The sequence below is a fragment of the Arachis ipaensis genome, chromosome B10, assembly GCF_059453495.1.
Source record: "Arachis ipaensis isolate K30076 ecotype BB chromosome B10, ASM5945349v1, whole genome shotgun sequence".
Taxonomy (NCBI): domain Eukaryota; kingdom Viridiplantae; phylum Streptophyta; class Magnoliopsida; order Fabales; family Fabaceae; genus Arachis; species Arachis ipaensis.
In genome coordinates, this window is record NC_142435.1 from 58,875,233 (window position 1) to 58,892,760 (window position 17,528).

Consider the following 17,528-nt stretch of genomic DNA (forward strand, 5'->3'; position numbering starts at 1 on the left):
TGGATGGAGAACGGTCTTCTCAGATAACATCGAAATCGTTTGTGCCGAGCTCTCCCAGACCGAGGAGAATGATCCCTACTCCTCAAGTTCGCTTAGTGGATCCTCCACAGTCTTCTGCTGCTACCTCTGGTGCTCCTCCTTCCAAAAAACAAAAGACAACTGAGCCTTTCAACCTTGATGCCCCTGAATTTGACGCGATTGAGTTTGTCGATCAGCAGATTGGTCCTTACGGTACCATTCCTACTGACGATGTCTCTCTCCTTCGCCATTTGGACTTTATTATTCGGAGTAGCGTCAAGATGGCACATATGGGAGCTGCCCTATACCAAACTGCCCAAGACCTTCCTCTTCATGCTACCAAAGCCTTTATGGAGGAGGCTAAGCAAGAGTTCGACCATATGAAGGGTTTGAAGGAGGAGCTCCAAGTGAAAGTGACCAAGCTGGAGAAGGAGTTGGAAGGCAAAAAGGCTAGTTCTGTTGCCTTGGCAGCGTCTGTGAGGTTGGCTAAAGATATAGTATTGAGACACAAGGATAGCTATGTCACGGCCTACAGGGAAGTGATATGTCTTAGGGAGGAGTTGGAGTCGGCCCGGGTTGATTATACTGAGCTCCAGGGTCACCTTGTAGGCAGCGTAAACGCTGCTTATGAGAACCTGAAGGAGCAGGTTCAAGTTCTTGCACCCGAGGTCGACCTTACTCTCTTCAGTCTGGACAATGTTGTAAAGGATGGCAAGATTGTCCTTGACGACCCTGATGACGATGATGTTGAGCCTCCCTCTGTGCCTGCGGTCAAAGCTTCTATTATGCCGACTTCTTCAGCTCCTTCCTCTGAGGTCGTTCATCCCAAATCAGATCCTGATTGCCAAATCTTGAATAGGGATGACGGGACAGTGGATGCAGTGCCTCTTTGGACTCACCCTCCTTCACCCCGTGTTGATGTTGTTGAGAAGCCTTCAGATAAATAGTTTTCTAAATATTTGTGTAGATAGCTCGGCTTGTGGGCTTTTAAACTCTTTATGATGTTTGCTGACTGTTGACACTCTTAGTTGCTTGTTTAGAAACTTTATTTTGAAAAACAAAATAGTTTCCAAGTTCTTGGGGCTGATTTTGGTAGCCTCTTGAGCTTGTTATTATTATAACTTTATACTTTTCGTATAATGTCTGTTTGCATCTGCCTTGGTATCTTTTTAGGCTTTTCGGAGTGTTGGAGCTTTGTTGACCTCTTTAGATTGCCTTTATACTTGTGTCTTGATTCCTTTGAGGTTGTAGTTGCTTGGATCCAACTTGTATGTCGGCTTCCTTATGTTGGCTTGAAGTTATTTCTAATAACTCCATTTGTTGGGACCTTTGTGAGGTCTCCGTTAGTAATTACCTTTATATCGTTAAGGTTTTCAGGAAGTCGACTTCGTCATTTCAATTACTTCTAGTAATCCTTTCTTTTGGACCTTATTGGGTCTTATTTTAGGAATTACTCTTGTAACTTGTTTGGGGGAGGCCGACTTCTTTATGTCAGTCTTACCTAAGTTATTTCTAGTAACCCTCTTTCTCGGACCCTCGTCAAGTCTCTTTCAGGGGTTATTTTTTATAACTTGTTGATTTTGGAACCGACTTCCTTGTGTTGGTTCCTTCTAAGTTATTTTTGTAATCCTCTTTCTTGGACCTTGTTCAGGTCTCTTTCAGGGATTACTTTTATAACTTTATGTTTTGGGCCGACTTCTTTATGACGGGCGCTTCTAAGTTATTTTTGTAATCCTCTTTCTTGGACCTTGTTCAGGTCTCTTTCAGGGATTACTTTTATAATTTTATGTTTTGGGCCGACTTCTTTATGTCGGGCCCTTCTAAATTGTTTTTGTAATCCTCTTTCTTGGACCTTGTTCAGGTCTCTTTCAGGGATTATTTTTATAACTTTGGGCCGACTTCTTTATGTCGGGCCCTTCTAAGTTATTTTTGTAATCCTCTTTCTTGGACCTTGTTTAGGTCTCTTTCAGGGATTACTTTTATAACTTTATGTTTTGGGCCAACTTCTTTATGTCGGGCCCTTCTAAGTTATTTTTGTAATTGTCTCTCTCGGACCTTGTTCAGGTCTCTTTCAGGAATTACTTTTATAACTTTATGTTTTGGGCCGACTTCTTTATGTCGGGCCCTTCTAAGTTATAGAAATCCTCTTTTATAGGGCTGGCCAGACCTCTTTCCAGGGATTTACTTATAACTTTGGTTATTGCGACTGATCCGACTTCTTTACGTCGTCCAGTCTTTAAGTTATTTTTTAGCAATCCATCTTATTAAGACCTCGTCAGGTCCTTTCTATGGATCACTTTCGATAACTTCTTGCATTATTCTGTTTTCATTTTTGCCGATTTTGTAGAGATTGGGTTAATCCTCGTTTGGTCGACCTTTTGATGAATTTGGTTTTCATCTTTATTGGTCTTTATCGTGATCGTGCAGTGAATTTGATTTTCACTTTCTGCCGATCTGTAGCTTTATAATCGGACGATGAATGTTTCAGATTAATGCGCCTTGAGAATTTGTAGAAGATCTAAACATATTTTATTCAAAAATATATACATGTGGGAGCTTTATCCTTCTAAGTCGGGCAATTTATAGGTCTTGCCTTGGCGCCTCATTAAAAAACCTTTTCAGGAAAAAGAGTGCGCGTTATCCTTAGATCATTTATCGTCCCTAACTATAGTACCTTCTTAGGTTGCAGGCGTGCCATGACCTAGGAAGCTCTCGCCCATCGAGTTCGGACAGTCTGTAGTAGCCCTTTCCAAGTACTTCTATGACTCGGTAGGGTCCTTTCTAGTTTGCTGCCAGCTTTCCTTCTCCAGGTCGAGTTGTTCCGATATCATTTCGGATTAGGACGAGGTCGTTCTCAGCAAATCCTCGCTGCACTACCCTTTAATTGTATCTCGAAGCCATTCGACGTTTTAATGCCTCTTCCCTGATCCGAGCTCTTTCATGGACTTCTGGGAGTAGGTCGAGTTCTTCCTTTTGAAGTTAGGAGTTGGCTTCTTTATTATAGTGGATAACTCTAGGCGAACCTTCTTCAATCTCCACTGGGATCATTGCCTCCATTCCGTACGCTAATCGGAAAGGTGATTCCTTTGTGGTGGAATGCGGCGTTGTTCGATATGCCCATAGGACTTGTGGGAGTTCTTCAGCCCAGGCTCCCTTTGCCTCCTGTAATCTCCATTTTAGCCCAGCCAATATGACTTTGTTGGCAGCTTCGGTTTGTCCATTGGCTTAGGGATGTTCTACGGAAGTGAACTGGTGTTTTACGTTCAAGTCGGCCGCTAACTTTCTGAATCCTGCATATGTGAATTGGGTGCCATTGTCTATGGTAATGGAGTATGGAACCCCGAACCTTGTGACAATGTTCCTATATAGGAATTTTCGACTTCTTTGAGCAGTGGCGTTAGCTAGGGGTTCTGTCTCGATCCACTTTGTGAAATAGTCTACTCCTACTATGAGGAATTTAACTTGTCCCGATCCCTGAGGGAAGGGTCCGAGAAGGTCGAGTCCCCATTTTGTGAATGGCCAAGGTGAGGTCACGCTGATGAGTTCCTATGGCCGGGCGATGTGGAAGTTGGCATGTTTCTGACATGGTGGACATGTCTTTACGAACTCCGTGGCTTTTTTTTGTAGAGTTGGCCAATAGAACCCTGCTCGGAGTACTTTTTTGGCAAGTGCTTGCGCTCCGAGATGATTACCACAGATGCCACTATGTACATCTTCTAGAATTTCTTTTGTGTTAGAAGTCGAAACACATTTTAACAATGGTATTGAAATCCCTCTTTTGTATAGAGTATTGTTTATGATAGTGTAGTATTGTGCCTCCCATTTTAACCTCTTTGCCTCCTTTTCATCTGTAGGAAGTGTTTCTGTTTTGAGGTAGTTAATTATGGGAGTCATCCATCCTTGATCCAGACCTGTTATGGCTAGGACTTTTTCCTCTTCCGAGATTGACGGGTTCTGCAGCGTTTCCTGGATGAGGCTTCTATTGTTGCCCCCTGGTTTGGTGCTAGCTAGCTTTAAGAGTGTGTCAGCTCGGGCATTCTGTTCGCGGGGTATGTGGCGTATCTCATATTTCCCGAGTTGTCCGAGTTGTTCCTTGGTTTTATCCAAGTACTTTTTCATTGTAGGATCCTTGGCTTGGTAGCTCCCTGCTATTTTTGAAGTGACTACCTGTGAGTCGCTGAAGATGATGAGTTTTTGAGCTCCAACCTCTTTAGCCAGCTTCAAACCAGCTAGTAGTGCCTCATATTCAGCTTGGTTGTTTGAGGCAGGGAACCCGAATTTGAGAGAGAGTTTGATTTGGGTTCCTTGGTCACTTTCAATTATCACACCCACGCCGCTTCCAGTCTTATTTGAGGAGCCATCCACATAGAGATTCCATTCTATGGGGATTTCCGGGGTGTCCGTAAATTCTGCAATAAAGTCGGCCAGGTATTGTTATTTGATGGCTGTCCGAGCTTCGTATTGAAGGTCGAATTCGGACAACTCAACTGCCTATTGCAAGATTCTACCTGCTAGGTCTGTTTTCTGCAATATCCCTTTTATGGGCTGGTTGGTTCGAACCCTAATGTTGTGAGCTTGGAAGTATGGATGAAGTCGTCGAGATGTTAGTATGAAAGCGTAGGCAAATTTTTCTATTTTTTGGTAGTTCAGCTCGGATCCTTGTAATGCTTTACTGATGAAGTATACGGGTTGCTGCCCACTGTTGTCTTCCCGAACTAGTGCTGAGGCTATTGCTCGACTTCCTACTGCAAGGTACAATATGAGTGGTTCTCCTTCCCGTGGCCGAGTTGTAAATCATGTTGCTTGTATGCGAAGTTTGTATTCGTAGGTTTTGATGAATGACAAACCAACAAACGACATGAAAGACAAACTAACAAACAACTTGAATGAACAAGCATGTTGAAAGATCAACCAACATTCAACGTTGAGGAATGAAGAGTTGAAAGCAACACAACAACAACAAGAAACTCAAGTCCACAACATTTGAAGACAAGTATAGTGTCTTAGGACTTAGGTAACTTCTTGTTAAGAACCAATTGCTAAATCTCTCAACACACACTCACAAAATGTTTTGATGCACATCTTGCAATTCGATGCTAGCCAAATGGTTTAAAAACTTGTTTTCAAAGGTACAAAAGCATAGGAATTGACTCCAACAAGTTTGAGATCAATCCTAAGTATTTTGAAGTGATTTTAAGCCATTCTTTAAGGTTTGCATCGATGCACACTCATCTTGCATCGATGCAAAGCATGCGACGACTTGTTGCATCGATGCAAAGATGTTTGCATCGATGCAACCTAGCTGAAAATTCAAATTTCAGCTTTAAAGACACATTTGCATCGATGCAAAGTGTTATGCATCGATGCAAATGATTCAAAAACATAAAAAACGGCTAGTTTTGACAAAAAGGCTCCATCCCATTAACTCCCCAACGTTTCTAAGGTTTGGGGAGTCTATAAATAGATGGATTGAAGCCTTATTTCATATACGTGAGTATTTGCAAACTATCTTATTCATATTCTTTCATTCTACACATTTTTAAGGTGTTATAATACACAATTTGAGAGAGCAATATCAATTGGTTCAATAGTGCTAAACTTGTAATCATACACTCTTCTAGAGAGTACTCATTTCATCTCAACAATTCTTTGAGAATTGTTTTCTTGTAACACTTTGTAAATTGGAGTGTGATCTCCAAGGTTGAGTCAAGAGTTATAAACACTATAGTCGGTGAGAATACCAAAGAGGTATACTAAGTACTCAAGGCAAATCTTAGAGAAGGTATCTCTAAGTGGAGTGGGTTAGTATACGAGTGGTGATCATATACCGTGAGGTGTTAGAAACTAAGGACTCGGATTGTAAAAGGTTTTGCGCGAGCACCTTGAAGCTTGGCAATAGTGGAACTTCTCAATAGCGATTGAGAAAGAAAGTGGACGTAGGACAAGGATTGTGCCGAACCACTCTAAATAGCGTTTGCATCTCTCCAAACTCATCTCTTCAATATTATTGTCTTTTACCTTTGAGCAAATAAATTGTGATCGAAAAGTAGCTTCGTAAGTACTTAAGGAATAGCTTAAGTCCGATTGGTGAAAAGCTTGATCAATTTATTTGAGTTGGTGTCTATTGGAAAGTAAAAGCTCCTTATAAATGCTTAGCAATTGAGTTAAGCTCTTGGAAAAATACTAGTACAATAACACTTTTGTATATTGTCTTTAACTTTCGCAAAAAGATTCATTGTTGTTGCAATACTCAATTCACCCCCCCCCTCTTGAGTAATTGTGCATAGGTTCTACACGAGTTAGGATAGGTGGTTGTCCAAGGAATCTTTTGAAATCTGGGAAGGCTTGCTCGCACTCCGTTGTCCATTCGAACTTCTTTCCCTTCCTTAGGGTGGCGTAGAAGGGGAGAGATCTTATTGCCGATCCGGCTAAAAATCTGGACAAGGCTGCCAAGCTCCCGTTGAGTTGTTGTATCTCTTTGACACAAGTTGGGCTCTTCATGTCGAGTATGGCCTGACATTTATCCGGATTTACCTCGATTCATCTTTGTGTGAGCATAAAACCCAAGAATTTGCCAGCTTCTACTGCGAAGGTGCATTTTGCAGGATTGAGTCGCATGCCATGCCTTCTTATAGTGTCGAATACTTGGGTCAGGTCAGACAATAGCGTCTCTTCACTTTGTGTCTTTATTAACATGTCGTCCACATAGACTTGCATGATTTTTCCGATGTGATTTGTAAAGACCTTATTCATTAATCTCTGATAAGTAGCTCCCGCATTTTTAAGACCAAAAGGCATGACGATGTAGCAGTAGTTTGCTTTTGGGGTTAGGAATGAAGTTTTTTCTTGGTCGGGTGGATACATTGGGATTTGATTGTATCCCGAATATGCGTCCATAAACGAGAGGTATTTATATCCAGAGGAGGTATCTACCAGAGCGTCGATACTTTGGAGTGGATAAGGATCTTTTGGGAAGGCTTTGTTGAGATCAGTGTAGTCGGTGCACATTCGCCACTTCCTATTTGATTTTTTCACCAAGACGATGTTAGCTAGCCATAGTGGGTACTTGAATTCTCTTATGAATCCTGCCTCCAATAGGGCTTGTACCTGCTCTTCCACAGCTTGGGATCGTTCTGGTCCGAGTTTTCTTCGTCTCTGTTGTACTGGCCGTGATCCTAGGTAGACTACCAACTTGTGGCACATTAATTTGGGGTCTATGCATGGCATGTCTGCAGCCTTCCATGCAAAGAGGTCGACGTCATCTCGTAAGAACTGTACGAGTGATTCTTTTATGTCTCCTTTTAGGCTCGTACCAATATTGGTTATTTTGTCCAGGATGTCTCCGATCTGGACTTTCTCTACTTCACCTTTAGGTTGTGGGCGGAGTTCTTCCCGCCTCTGAACTCCACCGAGTTTGATTGTGTGGAATTCTTCTCCTCTGCCTCTGATGTTTAGACTTTCGTTGTAACAGCGACGCGCCATCTTCTGGTCTGCTTTTATTGTAGCTATCCCTTCTGTAGTTGGGAATTTCATGCACAGATGTGGAGCCGAGACTATTACGCCGAGCTGATTCAATGTTGTCCGACCTATTAAGGCGTTGTAGGCTGAACTCACGTCGACCATGATGTAGTCTATCTTGAGTGTTCTTGATTGGTTTCCTTTTTCGAAGGTGGTGTGTAGTGAGACGTATCCAAGTGGTTGAACTGGGGTGTCTCTCAGTCCGAACAGGCTGTTCGAATAAGCTCTGAGTTCTTTTTCTTCCAGGCCGAGCTTGTCGAAGGCAGTTTTGAATAAGATATCGGCGGAGCTCCCTTGGTCTATCAGTGTGCAGTAGAGATTTATGTTTGCCAGTATAATAGTGATGACCATGGGATCATCGTGTCCTGAGATGATACCAGCTGCGTCCTCTTTGGTGAAAGTAATTGCAGGGATGTCAGATGCTTCCTCCTTCCCCTCGACATGATATACTTCTTTAAGATATCTTTTGTGAGATAATTTGGAGATTCCTCCTCCCGCAAATCCGCCGTGTATCATGTGGACATGTCTTTCTGGTGTACGAGGTGATCGCTCGGTTTGTCCGACATCTTCGTCCCTTCTTCTTTTTCTTTGCTCATCGTCTCAGGTGGTCAGATACCGATCCAATTTCCCTTCTTTTACTAGTTTTTCTATGATATTCTTTAAGTCAAAACATTCGTTGGTAGAATGTCCATGATTCGATGGTATTCACAATATTCAGTCCGATTTCCTCCTCCTTTTTTGCCTTTGAGTGGTCGAGCTGGGGGTATTTTTTCAGTGTGGCAAACTTTCCTGTAGACATCCACAAGGGACACCCGAAAAGGGGTGTAATTGTGGTTATTTTTTATTTTCTCCCCATGTCGATCTTCCTTCCTTTTGGACTCCTTGTCCTTATCCCAGGAGGGGTAGGTGAATCCGGATTTTGAGGTCTCTCCTAGTCGGGAGTTTTCCTCCATGTTGATGTACTTCTCCGCTCATTCTTGCACTTTGTTCAGAGATTTGGGGTGTTTTTTCGATATAGATTGGCTAAAAGGTCCCTCTCGCAAGCCATTGATGAGGCCCATAATGGCGGCCTTCGTTGGTAGGCTATGTATGTCCAGGCATGCCTTGTTGAATCTTTCCATGTAGCTGTGTAGACTTTCTCGATCTCCTTGTTTGATTCCTAATAAACTTGGGGCATGCTTAGTTTTGTCTTTATGGATAGAGAATCTGGCTAGAAACTTTTTTGCCAAGTCGTCAAAGCTTGAGATGGACCTAGGGGGTAGGTTGTCGAACCACCTAATCGCCGTTTTGGTTAAGGTAGTCGGGAAGACTTTGCAGCGGACTGCGTCTGAGGCGTCGGTGAGGTACATTCGACTTCTGAAATTACTGAGGTGATGGCTGGGATCTGCCGTGCCGTCGTATAAAGGTATATCTGGGAGTTTAAAGTCCTTAGGGATTTTGGTTTTCATGATCTCCCTAGTGAATGGATCTTGATCTTTACGAGAGTTGTCCTCATGGGTGGATTGAGTAGCTTTGGCTTTGAGATCGGCTTTGAATTTTAGAAGTTTATCTTCTAATTCCCGGCGCCGCCTTATCTCCCGTTGTAGATCCTTCCCAGCTTCTCACTGATGTTGGGCTTCTTTTTCAAGCTGTTTTAGACGATCTTGAAGCGTCTCTAGAGCTGCCGGGTTTGGTGAGTTTTTCTCCCCGTTAGATTCTGGGTATCTTTTGGTGTAGTGTCCACATTTTTGTGCGGTGTTCTATCTTCTAGATCTGAATCATGGTCGTTGTCATGGTCGTCCGCCATGGTGATGGGATGACTTCTAGGTCCCCGGCAACGGCGCCAATGTTCCGAGGGTTACCTGAAACCGTAGGTCGATCTCGGACGAGATCTCCTGTGTTGATCGTAGATGATGTATCCGGCTGATAGTGGAGGCCGGAGCTATCGTATCCGACTTGTTGAGCTTGGCTGCACTGCTGATCCTTTGTCACCAGAGGGTAGGGGGTACCTACCTGCAAGGGACTCCAATGCTTAAGTTAGCAAGGGTATTAAGCAGGTTTTTAGTAGAATCAGAGTATGAGTTATATCTGGGTGCTCCAGTGTATTTATAATGGTGTGGAGTGACCTTTTTAGATAAGATAAGTTAGTTATCTTATCTTATCTTTATCTTTGATTGAGGTCATCTATAGGCTTGGGCTGCCTTTGGATTTGGGTCGTTGATGAGCAGATAATTTATACGCTTTTTGGCATTGTTTTTAGTATGTTTTTAGTAGGATCTAGTTACTTTTAGGGACGTTTTCATTAGTTTTTATGTTAAATTCACATTTCTGGACTTTACTATGAGTTTGTGTGTTTTTCTGTGATTTCAGGTATTTTCTGGCTGAAATTGAGGGACTTGAGCAAAAATCAGATTCAGAGGTTGAAGAAGGACTGCTGATGCTGTTGGATTCTTACCTCCCTGCACTCAAAGTGGATTTTCTGGAGCTATAGAACTCGAAATGACGCGCTTCCAATTGCGTTGGAAAGTAGACATTCAGGGCTTCCCAGAAATATATAATAGTTTATATTTTGGCCAAGAATAGACGACATAAACTGGCGTTCAACGCCAGCCTTCTACCCAAACCTGGTGTTCAGCGCCAGAAAAGGAGCCAAAACCAGAGTTGAACGCCCAAACTAGCACAAATACTGGCGTTCAACTCCACAAATGACCTCTACACGTGCAACACTCAGGCTCAGCCCAAACACACACCAAGTGGGCCCCGGAAGTGGATTTATGCATCAATTACTTACTCATGTAAACCCTAGTAGCTAGTTTATTATAAATAGGACCTTTTACTATTGTATTAGGCATCTTTGATCAGTTGTATGCTATCTTAGATCACATTTGAGGGCTGGCCATCTCGGCCATGCCTGGACCTTCACTTATGTATTTTCATACGGTAGAGTTTCTACACTCCATAGATTAAGGTGTGGAGCTCTGCTGTTCCTCAAAGATTAATGCAAAGTACTACTATTTTCTATTCAATTCTTCTTATTTCGCTTCTAAGATATCCATTCGCACCCAAGAACGTGATGAAGGTGATGATTATGTGTGACGCTCATCATCCTTCTCCCTTATGAACGCGTGCCTGACAAACACTTCCGTTCTACATGAAATAAGCTAGAATGAATATCTCTTAGATCTCCTAACCAGAATCTTCGTGGCGTAAGCTAGAATGATGGCGGCATTCAAGAGAATCCGGAAAGTCTAAACCTTGTCTGTGGTATTCCGAGTAGGATTCAATGATTGAATGACTGTGACGAGCTCCTAACTCGCGATTGCAGGGCGTTAGTGACAGACGCAAAAGGATAGTAAATCCTATTCCAGCATGATCGAGAACCGACAGATGAATAGCCGTGCCGTGACAGGGTGCGTGAGCATATTATTCACTGAGAGGATAAGATGAAGCCATTGGCAAGGGTGATGCCTCCAGACGATTAGCCGTGCCGTGACAGGGCATTGGATCATTTTCCCGAGAGATCACCGAAAGTAGCCATTGACAGTGGTGATGTATCACATAAAGCCAGCCATGGAAAGGAGTGAGACTGATTGGATGAAGATAGCAGGAAAGCAGAGGTTCAGAGGAACGAAAGCATCTCCATTCACTTATCTGAAATTCCTACCAATGAATTACATAAGTATCTCTATCCCTATTCTATTATATAATATTCGAAAACACCATTATCAATTTATATCTGCCTAACTGAGATTTGCAAGGTGACCATAGCTTGCTTCATACCAACAATCTCCGTGGGATTCGACCCTTACTCACGTAAGGTATTACTTGGACGACCCAGTGCACTTGCTGGTCAGTTGTATCGAAGTTGTGATAAATTATGAATGTGTAATCACGATTACGCGTACCAAGTTGCACACGTGCCAGGAATAGTTTGAGCCTGGTCATCACAATATCGTGCACCAAGTTTTTGGCGCCATTGCCGGGGATTGTTCGTGTTTGGACAACTAACGGTTCATCTTGTTGCTCAGATTGGGTAACTTTCTTTTCGTTTTCTTTTCAAAAAATTTTTCAAAAATATTTCAAAACTTTTCTCATCTGTTTTCGAAAAAAAAAAATGTTTTCAAAAATTTTATTCAAAATTTTTAAGAATGAATTCTAGTGTTTCATGAAGCATGTAAAGCCTGGCTGGCTGTAAAGCCATGTCTAAATTTATTTGGACTGAGGCTTGCAATTTGTTATCAAGAGCAATATACTCTCGTGTTAAATGCTGAAGCTTGGCTGGCCATTGGCCATGTCTAGTGTTTTGGACTGGAGCTTTCTTTGAAAGCTTGGCTGGCTAGTGAGCCATGTCTAATTCCTGGACTGAAGCTTTAAACTAAGAATGCAAGATTCTTGGAATTCATATTAAAAATTTTGGAATCCTTATTTTTTCTTTTTCATATAATTTTTGAAAAAAATCCAAAAAAATTAGAAAATCATAAAAATCAAAAATATTTTTCTGTTTCTTGTTTGAGTCTTGAGTCATATCATAAGTTTGGTGTCACTTGCATATGCATCTAGCATTTTTCGAAAATATCATGCATTCGTAGTGTTCTTCATGATCTTCAAGTTGTTCTTGGTAAGTCTTCTTGTTTGATCTTGATGATTTTTTGTTTTGTGTCTTTTCATGTTTTTCATATGCATTCTTGAATTCTTAGTGCGTAAGCATTAAAGAATTCTAAGTTTGGTGTCTTGCATGTTTTCTTTGCATCAAAAATTTTTCAAAAATATGTTCTTGATGTTCATCTTGACATTCAAAGTGTTCTTGGTGTTCATCTTGACACTCATATCATTCATGCATGCATTCATTGTTTTGATCTAAAAATTTCATGCATTGCATAATTTTCATGTTTTTCATAAAAATTTCAAAAATCAAAAAAATATCTTTCCCTTTTTTCTCTCATCAAATTCGAAAATTGATTTGACTTTTTCAAAAATTTTAAAAAAATCAAAGTTGTTTCTTATGAGTCAAATCAAATTTTCAATTTGAAAATCTTATCTTTTTCAAAATCTTGTTCAAAAATCAAATCTTTTTCAAAATTCTTAGTTATTTTCGAAAATTCCAAAAATATTTTTCAAAAAAATCTTTTTCTTATTTTTGTATTAAATTTTCGAAATTAACATAAACAATTAATGTTTTGATTCAAAAATTTGAAGTTTGTTACTTGCTTGCTAAGAAAGATTCAAACTTTAAGTTCTAGAATCATATCTTGTGATTTCTTATGAATCAAGCCATTAATTGAGATTTTAAAAATCAAATCTTTTTCAAAACTAATTTCAATCATATCTTTTCAAAAATATCTTCTTATCTTATCTTTTTCAAAAATATCTTTTCAAAATATCTTTTCTAACTTCCTAACTTCTTATCTTTTCAAAATTTGTTTCAACTAACTAACTAATTTTTTTGTTTGTTTCTTAACTTTTTCAAAACTACCTAACTAATTCTCTCTCTCTCATTTTTCGAAAATATCTTCCCCATTTTTCAAAATTTCTTTTTAATTTATTAATTAATTTAAATTTTAAATCTTAATTTTCGAAAATTACTAACATTTTTCAAAAACTATTTTCAAAAATCACTAACTCTTTTTCAAAAATAATTTTCAAAAATTCTCTCTCCCATCTTATTCTATTTATTCATTCATATCCTAACATCTCATCTCACATCTTTTCCATCCTCACAGTTGTGTTTCTTCCATTATATTACATTCTTTGTCTCCCCCTCTTCTTCCACTCACACAGGGATCCCTATACTGTGGTATAAAGGATCTCTATTATTATTATTATTTTTCTGTGCCTTCTTCTTTGTCATATGAGCAGGAGCAAGGATAAGAACATTCTTGTGGAAGCAGATCCAGAACCCGAAAGGACTCTGAAGAGAAAATTAAGAGAAGCTAAAATACAACAATCCAGAGAAAACCTTTCAGAAATTTTCGAACAGGAAAAGGAGATGGCAGCCGAAAATAATAATAATGTAAGGAAGATGCTTGGTGACTTTACTGCACCTAATTCCAATTTACATGGAAGAAGCATCTCCATTCCTGCCATTGGAGCAAACAACTTTAAGCTGAAACCTCAATTAGTTTCTCTGATGCAGCAAAACTGCAAGTTTCATGGACTTCCATCTGAAGATCCTTTTCAGTTCTTAACTGAATTCTTGCAGATATGTGATACTGTTAAGACTAATCGAGTAGATCCTGAAGTCTACAGGCTCATGCTTTTCCCTTTTGCTGTAAGAGATATAGCTAGATTATGGTTGGATTCTCAACCCAAAGACAGCCTGAACTCTTGGGATAAGCTGGTCACGGCTTTCTTAGCCAAGTACTTTCCTCCTCAAAAGCTGAGCAAGCTTAGAGCTGATGTTCAAACCTTCAGACAGAAAGAAGGTGAATCCCTCTATGAAGCTTGGGAAAGATACAAACAGTTGACCAAAAAGTGTCCTTCTGACATGCTTTCAGAATGGACCATCCTGGATATATTCTATGATGGTTTATCTGAGCTATCAAAGATGTCACTGGACACTTCTGCAGGTGGATCCATTCACCTAAAGAAAACGCCTGCAGAAGCTCAAGAACTCATTGACATGGTTGCTAATAACCAGTTCATGTACACTTCTGAAACAAATCCTGTGAGTAATGGGACGCCTATAAAGAAGGGAGTTCTTGAAGTTGATACTCTGAATGCCATATTGGCTCAGAATAAAATATTGACTCAGCAAGTCAATATGATCTCTCAGAGTCTGCATGGAATGCAAGCTGCATCCAACAGTACTCAAAAGGCATCTTCTGAAGAAGAAGCTTATGATCCTGAGAACCCTGCAATAGCAGAGGTAAATTACTTAGGTGAACCTTATGGAAACACCTATAACTCAACATGGAGAAATCATCCAAATTTCTCATGGAAGGATCAAAAGCCCCAACAAGGCTTTAATAATGGTGGAAGAAACAGGTTTAGCAATAGCAAGCCTTTTCCATCATCAACTCAGCAACAGACAGAGAACTCTGAACAAAATGCTTCTAATTTAGCAAATCTAGTCTCTGATCTATCTAAGGCCACTGTGAGTTTCATGAATGAAACAAGGTCTTCCATTAGAAATCTGGAAGCACAAGTGGGCCAGCTGAGTAAAAGGATCACTGAAATCCCTCCTAGTACTCTCCCAAGCAATACAGAAGAGAATCCAAAAGGAGAGTGCAAGGCCATTGACATAAGCACCATGGCCGAACCTGTAAGGGAAGGAGAGGACATGAATCCCAAGGAGGAAGACCTCCTGGGATGTCCAGTGATCAATAAGGAGCTTCCCTCTGAGGAACCAAAGGACTCTGAGGCTCATCTAGAGACCATAGAGATTCCATTGAACCTCCTTATGCCCTTCATGAGCTCTGATGAGTATTCCTCTTCTGAAGAGAATGAGGATGTTACTGAAGAGCAAACTGCCAAGTTTCTTGGTGCAATCATGAAGCTGAATGCCAAATTATTTGGCATTGATACTTGGGAAGTTGAACCTCCCTTGTTCATCAATGAACTAAGTGATCTGGATCAACTGACATTGCCTCAGAAGAGACAGGATCCTGGAAAATTCATAATACCTTGTACCATAGGCACCATGATCTTTAAGGCTCTATGTGACCTTGGTTCAAGAATAAACCTCATGCCCCTCTCTGTAATAGAGAAACTGGGAATCTATGGGGTGCAAGCTGCTAAAATCTCACTAGAGATGGCAGACAGCTCAAGAAAACAGGCTTATGGACAAGTAGAAGATGTATTAGTAAAGGTTGAGGGCCTTTACATCCCTGCTGATTTCATAGTCCTGGATACTGGAAAGGAAGAGGATGAATCCATCATCCTAGGAAGACCTTTCCTGGCCACAGCAAGAGCTGTAATTGATGTTGACAGAGGTGAAATATTCCTTCAATGGAATGAGGACTCCCTTGTGTTTAAAACTCAAGGATCTCCCTCTGCAACTATGGAGAGGAAGTAGAAAAAGCTTCTCTCCAAGCAGAGTCAACCAGAGCCCCCACAGTCAAACTCTAAGTTTGGTGTTGAACTCCCATATCCAAACTCTAAGTTTGGTGTTGGAGAGTCTCAACAAAGCTCTGCACATCTGTGAGGCTCCATGAGAGCCCACTGTCAAGCTATTGACATTAAAGAAGCGCTTGTTGGGAGGCAACCCAATGTTTATCTAATTCTTATTTTTATTGTTTTTCATATTTTCTTAGGTTCATGATCATGTGGAGTCACAAAATAAATATAAAAATTGAAAATGGAATCAAAAACAGCAGAAGAAAAATCACACCCTGGAGGAGCATCTGTCTGGCGTTCAGCGCCAGAACAGAGCATGGTTCTGGCGCTGAACGCCCAAAATGGGCAGCTTCTGGGCGCTGAATGCCAGAACAGGCATGGTTCTGGCGTTCAACGCCAGAAATGGCACACAAATGGGCGTTGAACGCCCAAAATGGCCACCAACTTGGCGCTGAACGCCCAGAGTTGGGTACAAAGGCGTTTTTTTACATGCCTAAAGGGTGCAGGGATGTAAATCCTTGAACACCTCAGGATCTGTGGACCCCATAGGATCCACTCAGGATCTGTGGACCCCACAGGATCCCTACCTACCTCCACTCACTTCTTCTCACCACTCTCTTTCACACAACCCCATAAACACTCTTCCCCAAAAACCCTTCACCAATCACCTCAATCTCTCTTCCCCATCACCTCTTCACCACTCACATCCATCCACTCTTCCCCATAAACCTACCTCATAAACTCCACCTACCTTCAAAATTCAAAACCAATTTTCCACCCAAACCCATCCATATGGCCGAACCTTAACCCCCCCTCCCTTCCCTATATAAAGACCTCCATTCTTCATCAAATTCACACAACACACCCCTCTACACTCCTCTTGGCCGAAACCACATCTCCCTCTCCCTCTCCATATTTCTTCTTCTTCTTCTTCTTCTATTCTATTGTTTATTGCTCGAGGGCGAGCAATATTCTAAGTTTGGTGTGGTAAAAGCATAGCTTTTTTGTTTTTCCATTACCATTGATGGCATCTAAGACCGGAGAATCCTCTAGAAGAGGGAAAGGGAAGACAAAAGCTTCCACATCCGAGTCATGGGAGATGGAAAGGTTCATATCCAAAGCCCATCAAGACCACTTCTATGATGTTGTGGCCAAGAAGAAGGTGATCCCTGAGGTCCCTTTTAAACTCAAAAGAAATGAGTATCCGGAGATCCGACATGAAATTCAAAGAAGAGGTTGGGAAGTTCTAACAAATCCCATCCAACAAGTCAGCATCCTAATGGTTCAAGAATTCTATGCCAATGCATGGATCACCAAGAACCATGATCAAAGTAAGAACCCGGATCCAAAGAACTATGTTACAATGGTTCGGGGGAAATACTTAGATTTTAGTCCGGAAAATGTGAGGTTGGCGTTCAACTTGCCATACATGGAAGAGAACGCACGCCCCTACACAAGGAGAGTCAACTTTGATCAAAGGTTGGACCAAGTCCTTATGGACATATGTGTAGAAGGAGCTCAATGGAAGATTGACTCCAAAGGCAAGCCGGTTCAACTAAGAAGATTGGACCTCAAGCCTGTAGCTAGAGGATGGTTGGAGTTTATTCAATGCTCAATCATTCCCACTAGCAACCGGTCTGAAGTTACTATAGACCGGGTCATCATGATCCATAGTATCATGATTGGAGAAGAGGTGGAAGTTCATGAGATTATACCTCAAGAACTCTACAAGGTGGCTGACAAGTCCTCCACCATGGCAAGGTTAGCCTTTCCTCACCTCATCTGCCACCTATGCAATTCAGCTGGGATTGACATAGAGGGAGACATCCTCATTAAAGAGGACAAGCCCATCACTAAGAAAAAGATGGAGCAAGCAAGAGAGCCCAGTCATGGAGCTCAAGAGGCGCAAAAAGCTCATTTCCATGAGATTCCTGAGATGCCTCAAAAGCACTTTCCTC

General features: G+C 41.2%; 1 non-coding gene across 1 annotated transcript; it reads right to left on the reverse strand.

Annotated features, from left to right (window-relative positions):
* Window positions 1–13,897: 13,897 nt before the first annotated feature.
* LOC148580200 (small nucleolar RNA R71) lies at window positions 13,898–14,005 on the reverse strand. Its single transcript, XR_015895813.1, has one exon. It is a non-coding gene; the product is annotated as a small nucleolar RNA R71 (small nucleolar RNA).
* Between the last annotated feature and the right edge of the window lie 3,523 nt (window positions 14,006–17,528).